This window comes from Falco cherrug, chromosome 1, assembly GCF_023634085.1.
Source record: "Falco cherrug isolate bFalChe1 chromosome 1, bFalChe1.pri, whole genome shotgun sequence".
Lineage (NCBI taxonomy): Eukaryota > Metazoa > Chordata > Aves > Falconiformes > Falconidae > Falco > Falco cherrug.
In genome coordinates this window covers 8,471,736-8,479,899 of record NC_073697.1, presented here as the reverse complement: position 1 = coordinate 8,479,899, position 8,164 = coordinate 8,471,736, and the positions used below count along the sequence as shown (strand labels likewise).

The window sequence follows — 8,164 nt, the reverse complement described above, 5'->3', positions numbered from 1 at the left end:
AGCAATAATTAAACCTATACTACGCTGCCTAAAATAAAAATTATGTACGTTAAGAAGCCTAAAACGCTTTTTTTAGCATTTTCGTTGTTTTCATACTAAAGAAAACTGAGTCACCAAAATGTACGTGTTGTACAATCACCAACTCGGCACCAAATTTCTTATTAACAGGGTGTCACTGACTACGCTTAGGTTGCAAAAATTCCCAATATCACATATACATAAATGCATGCTGAATTAAATGCCACGCATGCTTACTGGACCTGTTGACACCCTATTTTTGAGAAAACCCACTCATATATTAACATTTTCACATGTCATTTTCCCTTGAAAGTATATGGCAAGTAGGAAATGGCAGAACGTAGAACCTTGATGATGACATTAAGTCTCAAGTTCCTGACCAAAGCAGTGGGAACAAGTACTATCTCAGGAAAGGGCCATTATTACGGACCTTCAAAGTGAAAGGGCCACTACTGACTCAGAAGGAGCTCTTTCAGAAGCCTTATCCAGGAGGGAAGGCAGCACTCCTTAAAGAAAGAAAGATAGGGATAAGTAAGGTCAGTGCAAAAGCACCATTCCTGGCCACCAATGCCAAAAGCTTTAAAAAGTAATTTACATTTCATTTTATTTGAAAGTTTTCTTATTCATTATTATTCTCACAAAAAGTTGGCTGGTACTCACAGAACCGTCATGGGTTAATCCTCAGGAGTTCATATGTGGAACTTTGGCTTTGCAGGCATGCAGTTTTAAAACTCACAAATACATCAGTAGTAACTGGGCTCAAGTGGCTCAAAGAATCCATTTGCAATAGATACAATTAAAAATAAACAGTTTGAAGAACGATCATTATTTCACCGACTATAACATAACAGCATTTGCCATGCTATAAGCATTTAGTATCCACTGCTGGCAGTGTTTTATCTTGCTCTCAGCTTTGATTTTTGATTACTGCATAAGACGACATCTCTTTGCTCGCATCCAGTTCGCTCTTCCTTTCAGTCACACCAGATCAAGCGTATAGATGTTTTACTTGTTGTGCCTAATATTTTATCACCTTTTTTAGGATTCTCATAGTATTTCAAGAGTCCAAGAGAATTAAGCAGCTCTTTGGGATTCTCATCTGTTGGGGTTGTCTGAAAGCTCCTAAATTTTTAACATACAGATTCTATTTCCCTTTGTGTCTTATAATTAAGACCTGACATCCAACAGAAGGTAACTGGGCAAGTTCATTTTGACCACTGTGTCAAATTATGAAGTTTCCAGTGCTGTACGCTTCACCAACCAAAAGGAAGTCCATGGGACTCCACACAGGTAGAGATCGTGCTGTAGGAGTCCATTTTAAAAACCGAGCTAAATGGCGTTAGGAAGAACTTGAGCCATGCCAAACACAGCGAGGTTGCTGGTACGCTGCCCAAGCATACATATACTGCTATTATTTTTTCCCCAGACAAATAAAGAATACTTCACACCATCAGTTTACAACTGAACATCACTGAACCAACCAGCGTAGGCAGACATGCCCAGCACACCAGCTTCTGTGAATCTTAAACCTTGGTGGCAATAAGTTACATAAAGGGGATTGCAGCTGACAAATAGTGAACCAACAGGCACTGAAATATCTGCAAATATAAAACTTAACAGGGATGATGGATGCAAGAAAACCAAGAAATCCATCTGATGCTTCTCATTTGCTGATTAGACAGAGGTTTATAAAGATAGTTCCTTTCTTCCACCTGCCTTCGCAACTTGACAGTAACAGTGGTTCTCCAGCATGATACTGAATTAGGAGGCATTTTGTTTGTATTGTTACAGCCTTAATTGAAACAGTCAGAGAGAAATGTTTTATTACAAAGAAAGGACTTTTTTAATAAGGCTCTACGGAGACTCAGCTTTAATGATGCTTAACACAATGTTTTAAACCACACAGTACATCTACACACTGCTACTTGTTAAATGTTGGTTATCTAACAACAGGCTGGCACCGCATTGCCTGCTGTGGATAGTTAGGGCTGGCTCATACAAGTTCTGACAGTCTCAACATTGATGAAAGACAGCATCAATTTTAATTCTTACAGTATTTCACTTCTTGACACTTTCTTTCTCAAACTACTATTTATAACAGCTGTTCTTCACACAGCAGTAAGTGTAAACAAATATAATCAGCTGCTAAGCTGTATGTCCTGACATCACCTGGAACACTACATACGAGACAAGGATTATAAAAAGTAAGTACATCTGCTCTTCATAGGTGTAACAATCCATGGTTTTGATATGGATATGAAATACAGATATAAGACTCCAGCCAATAAAACCTAAGCATTACGAGTCAGCTGTTGAAAAGCAAAGCACAATACAGAAAACCAAGTTTAGCACTGTATTAGTAACTTAGCTTACACTTATATGGGTGTTAAGAATAATAAACCCTGATTAGGCAAGCACTTCAAAAAATTATCGAAGTATGATTTGTCAATAAAGTTATTTAGCCACAGTCCAGGTATATTTCAAATCAGTTCACAACCTTTGTTTTTCAAGGTTTTTTTTTTTCCTCCCTGCTCCCACTTGGGGGAATTTTCACATTTTTACTTAAGATAACGGAGGGTGGTTGGGGTTTTCTGCTGTTGTGGGGTGGTGTTTTGTGGTTTTTTTTTTTTTTTTCCTTTTCCTTAAAAAAGTACACTGCAGATGCTGTCTTAGATGAAGAAAAGATAGAAATTTTATCTATAGAAGATGAAAATAGAAACAAAATGAAATGTAATCCATTACAAAATTACAGAGCAGTTGAAACTCGAATCCTTCTCCTTCAAAGGCAGAGCTGTGGCAAGCAAGTTTTAAAGCAAGCTGTTCTCAAAAATCAGAACTGTCTTATTGCCAAAATACACTTTTTTTTCTAGGACGTGACAACTTGTATATATACAGGGAATTTGTGACATACAGGCAAAGAAAAGGTGAGAGTTGAAGGAGAAATTGCATGTCATGGGCTGAAAAGCTGAACTGCAGATACTCATAACAAGTGACAAAATGCACACAGGGCATTTCTACCCAGTCTTGAACAGAAAGGAATACTCAGAGTTTTACATTAGTTCTGATTTTCCCCCATAGCCCATTTCTAAAAGGCAGGTATGCCCTAAAGGAAATGGCAAAAAAACAAATCAGAAATGTTGATAAGGTGACTCAATCAATCATGGGACATATTAGAAGTGGTAAACAAGGTTGTCTAACCAGAGTGTTAACCTTCAGAAAGGAGGTAGAAGTAATGAAATAATCTAAACCCCCCTAACACATCAGTTGGTATGTAAATCTAATAACCAGTTACTTCATTATTGATGCAGACATTCCTTTTGTTGCTCCAAGAGGGAAATTTGCATTTTGTGGTAGAAGAACTATCTACAGGCAGTATATAAAATGAAGTAAAACATCTAAAAAAATCCTAGCAATTGTCAACGACTTACATAATGAACTAAACATAGCATAGAGTAATGAAAGTAAACATCTCTGCTTACATAACCAAGGTTATAGAAAGTACTTTTTGCCATGGTTTCTGGTAGTTAGGAAAAAAAAAGTTCAGTAACTCATTGAAAACAATTAAATCCTTTCCAGATGACTAGAAAACACATGCAAAACCCCAAAACAAAACTATAAGAAAACCACCCAACACACTGAAGGAAAAATAATAGCCAAACTTCTTTTTTACATATTTCAAGTCTGGAATATTTGTAATGTATGGAAGACCGAAAAGCAATCCCAATCTAGAGGCCCATTAGACCATGTAGCATAGTACTGAACAAAAGCAGTGTTTCCAGGGACTCAGTAACTGCATCTAGCCAAGTATTTAGCAGGTAAAGACCACAGCTGCCGGGTGGGCCCCGTGTTTGCAGGTGTACACCCAAAATGGAATGAATTCTTACCGAAAAGCCAATTGAAAATCTGACTCGAAGTACATCAAGTACCTGACAATACAAACAAAATACAGAGCAACCGAATCAGGATAAGAATAAACCCTTGTGTTACCACCTTCCAGGCATTCTTTAAGTTAAACGCTTAAAATTTCAGGGAACAACTCCACGTGCAAGACCTATCCTTTTCAAACATTATTCATACTCGCATAAATGCACACACATCACACAGAGATCAGAGATGGTATCACCCAAGGTCCATTACTCCATTCTTTCAAAATGCCTGTCTTTTCCAAGCATTAGAAGATGTGAAGGCTAAAGTAGTTACATATTAAATAATCCCGGCAATGGATTCTCTATAGCTTTTCTGGTGTTGCCATTGCACAGTGTAAAGAATTTAATTTTCATTGACTTTTCTTTTCCCTTCTACTTTTGTTGTTATTCCCTTTCCTTCTGTCTGTAAGTTAATTTTCTACAGTTAATTTAACCTTTTTATTTTCATTTTGTTGCTCTGAAATACATTTTAAATTTCTTCCCTATTCAAGCATTTGAGACTGCTATCATACCCCTTCAGTTATATTTCCCTGACTATGTCTCCTTTTTCGGCTGATGTCCCTCACTGCCTCCAAAACCATATACATAATATTCCATTGAATTTTGCCTGCATGAAAGGGGCACAATCAAACCATTCAATCTTTTCCCCACTAATTGGTCCCTTCAATCTCCAATCTCTTTGGTAGCTTTTTTTCCCCCCTGAATTCCTTCCAGCATATTCACATTTTTGTTGTGCCAGCTCCAACAGCCCTAGCATACATAGGCTAATGCAGGAGTGTTTACATATTGAAACACGTACATGCAAATGTTGAGTACAAAGTAGAATGAATTTAGAACAGACCGTAGACAAAATCACACACCAGTGCAAAGCCTTTGGAGAACACCAAAATGTCCTGGAATTAAACTTTACCCTAGGAAACAGCTGGAAGTGAGTGTGTGGTACTCTATACCTATCTTGATCAACAAAAGCAGTAGAAGAACTGTTTACAAATCATATGAAGATCCAATGTGAACGTTCCAAAATTTTACAATTACCAGACATGTATACATTTTAGTCGTTTAAGACACTGTCTCAGATATACCCAACACAGAACCCCCAATATTTAGATTTGGAAATTAGACAGTTAACACATGCGCTGCAAGATGCTCTTGTACCAACATGCATTGGATTTGAAGCAAGCTGAAGGACTCCGATACGTAAAGGTTAAAACCAGCTCACACTGTCTGGTAATAGCCTTCTTGAGAATCAAATTTGACCAATCTGCTGAACCTAGTACAAAATATACTCGGATGAAAACATAGTATACAATACAGCTGACTGGTAAGTGTAAGCCCATCCAGAAAGGACAGTTTGTGGCATCCGTGCAATCCTTTCTTTAAGTGTTTTCAGCTTTGACGTACAAAAAAAAATTTCCAGCTTGGGGTTTACCAGATGAAATCTGGAGCCTAAAACAATCTCTGCTCATCACAGACAGTCTTCATTTCTGCATGTCTGACCTTCTCATCCTGAAAAATTCATTCTGCTAGTTATAAACAACCTTTTTACCATACATATGCTCCACCTTAACCTTGTGGCGCCTCCAGGTAATTCCACATGCTGATTTGTTCTAGTATGACATCTCTGCATGTTGGGATTTAGGTTAACCTTTTATGCTTCCATAACAGATGTTGCATATACTCCAGTCAGGGATTTTGTTAATTGCTTCTCCAATGGTAAGGACATCTCAGCTGCAAGAGATTCAGAATAAAATCAGGAAATCAACAACAGGTAAATTAGAAGTGTATCAGACACTTCCCCATTGGGGGAAGAAAAAAAAAAAAAAAGGAAAAAAGAAGAGAGATAAAATAAAAAGTTAATGTAAAAAGCTAAGTTTGATCCTCATGTTCATGCATGCTTTCAAAATAGGATTTGTCAACTGCAGATGCAAAGCAGCTCCAATTTGATATTAGTCACTTTGTCTAGTTTATATTCTGAACCATTAAAGCTGCATAAATGACCTGCCAAGTATTGATGTAAGCTTATTGACAAAACAGAATGCTTCACAGTAAGGGCATCATCTCACAAGGCTCCACACAGTGACTCTGTAATTACTGTTTCAGCCTCTGCATATCAGATCTCTATTATACTGTGCATGATTCACCAAAAATAAAAAAAGAATTAGCTGATGTAAGTAGGAATAACTTATCTGAAACCAATAATCTCTGAGAACTCACAAAAACAGAATTATTCTAAAATGATCAGTTACACTTCTTTCACTAAGGTTTAGAAATAATGGGTAAACTCAGCAATTTCTTTAAAAATTCATTAAATCCTTATCCAGTAGTGCATAGATCCCTACTACATCCTCTAGAAAGCTAGGGCAACACAACAAAATAGCCTAAAAAAAAGAAGCATAAGAAAACAGATTTGTTTCCAGTATTTCATGTAAAATGAGTATGATTTTGTATTGTGCAAAACATACGTACTTAAAGCCAGGCGAAGATCAGATCTAGCCAAAGCTTCAAATTTGGGCTGGGGAAGGAAGCAGAACTGTTAGTTATTTCACCGGGAGAAGAGAGAAAAAAAAGCAACAAAGTGGATACCAGGCCTAACTAGACCTGCATACCTCGAGTCCATAAGTTATGTCTATATTTAGTTTCTTCTCTTGACTTTGACTGTCATCTTGTATGTTCCTTTTACATTTCCACTTGCCTTCCACCGTCCCTGTCAGTCTACTCTTGCTTAGCAGTTTGCATATTTATTTCATTGGCACCATTTTCATTATGCTATTCCTTGGTAAGAAAACAGAGTTAAAAAATACAAAAAACTTTACGTTTCTCAGATGATTAAAAACAGTTAACAAGTTGATGCAATCTTTTGGGAGTGGGTATTATACTTACCTTTTCTACCAGAGAAGACAGCTCTAGCAACTGGGTTGCCAACAATCCACGCTTGCCTGGTTTTGGTTTTGGTTGTTGGTCAGCCCAGGGCAACCTCAACCTACTACATCAATCCACCTCAGACACAAAGGTTACAGTGGCATGAGTTAACGATGCAAAGGTTTCATTCAAGCTGCTCATTATAGGAACCACCACCTTGAAAACGAACTCGGTGGACTGACTTAGTTCAAAAATTGCGCTGTGAGGAATCGCTCCTCTATATATAGAGCAGGCAAAATCTAGAGCATCAATGTGCGTATTTAAATAATCCATCATTTCAGTATCAATGGTATTATTTATTGAATCATGCAATCTTTGTTCAGTTGCTCTATTTCAGAAAGTTTTTATTCGGAATTCCTTCAGGTTTTTACCCCTATTAATATTCATCCAGAAGAATGATGTCTTTAAATACCAATAACTGTCCCACTTCATCCATAATTTATGAACCTCCTCTTAACGCAAAATCCATAGGTATCGCTTTTTGCCCCTTGACTCCAAAAATTAAAGCCAGACAAAGCTGTAGTGAACAGCATAGGAATATAACTGTCATTTTCTGCAATCTCAAAGAAATCTGCAGTTTAAATAAAGTTCATATTTATTTCACATCTGAGACAAAAAGCTATTAAAGGCAGCCTGTGGCTTCAAATCCATTTTATTTACTTTATTTACATTTTAACAATGTTTGACAAGGTAAACCTCTTAAGAAATATTGTATCAATTCTGAGAAAGGGTGCTGAATCTTAAGAAAGCAAATATTCTGAGCCATTACATAAAGTACCCTCAAAGGGATATTTTCCTTAAATTACAGCTGTCAATCAAAACCATGACTTTGTTCTTTGTTATGTGGAGACTAAGTTTCAAAGGGAAGACTAATGTAGAAAACTAAGAAAACCTTTACTCAAATAAGGATAAACAGGAGACAGGATAATCAGAAATATTTTAGAGAAAAGACAGAAGTCTATAAATCAGGCTGAGAAATTTTTTGGAAGCATTTCCTAGCACCCACTGAAGTTATTTAGAAGTTAAAAGATATCATTCCTGTTGCTATCTTCCCAATCTAAACAGCAAATTTAGCATGTTATATGATGTGGAAGACAACATTAACTACATGTTAGCAGTAATTTTGTAAGACAAGGAAGGACATTAAGCATGACAGAACGCGCCTTCACAATTGTAGAAAACAGTGTCTAACTTCAGATTGCATATATTCAATCACACATGTAAAATACTAGCACAAAAAAAAAAAAAAAAAAAATTACCCCTGCATGAACTTCAGCTTTTATAAGTGCAGGTGGTCACAG

The 8,164-nt window shown here is 36.8% G+C and overlaps 1 long non-coding RNA gene across 1 annotated transcript; it reads right to left on the bottom strand.

Annotated features, from left to right (window-relative positions):
• Positions 1-4,843: 4,843 nt before the first annotated feature.
• Positions 4,844-7,421, bottom strand: LOC114016589 (uncharacterized). The gene is made up of 3 exons (XR_003561119.2): positions 6,825-7,421; positions 6,551-6,716; positions 4,844-5,672 (listed from the first exon to the last, which is right to left on the bottom strand). It is a non-coding gene; the product is annotated as an uncharacterized LOC114016589 (long non-coding RNA).
• Positions 7,422-8,164: the final 743 nt, after the last annotated feature.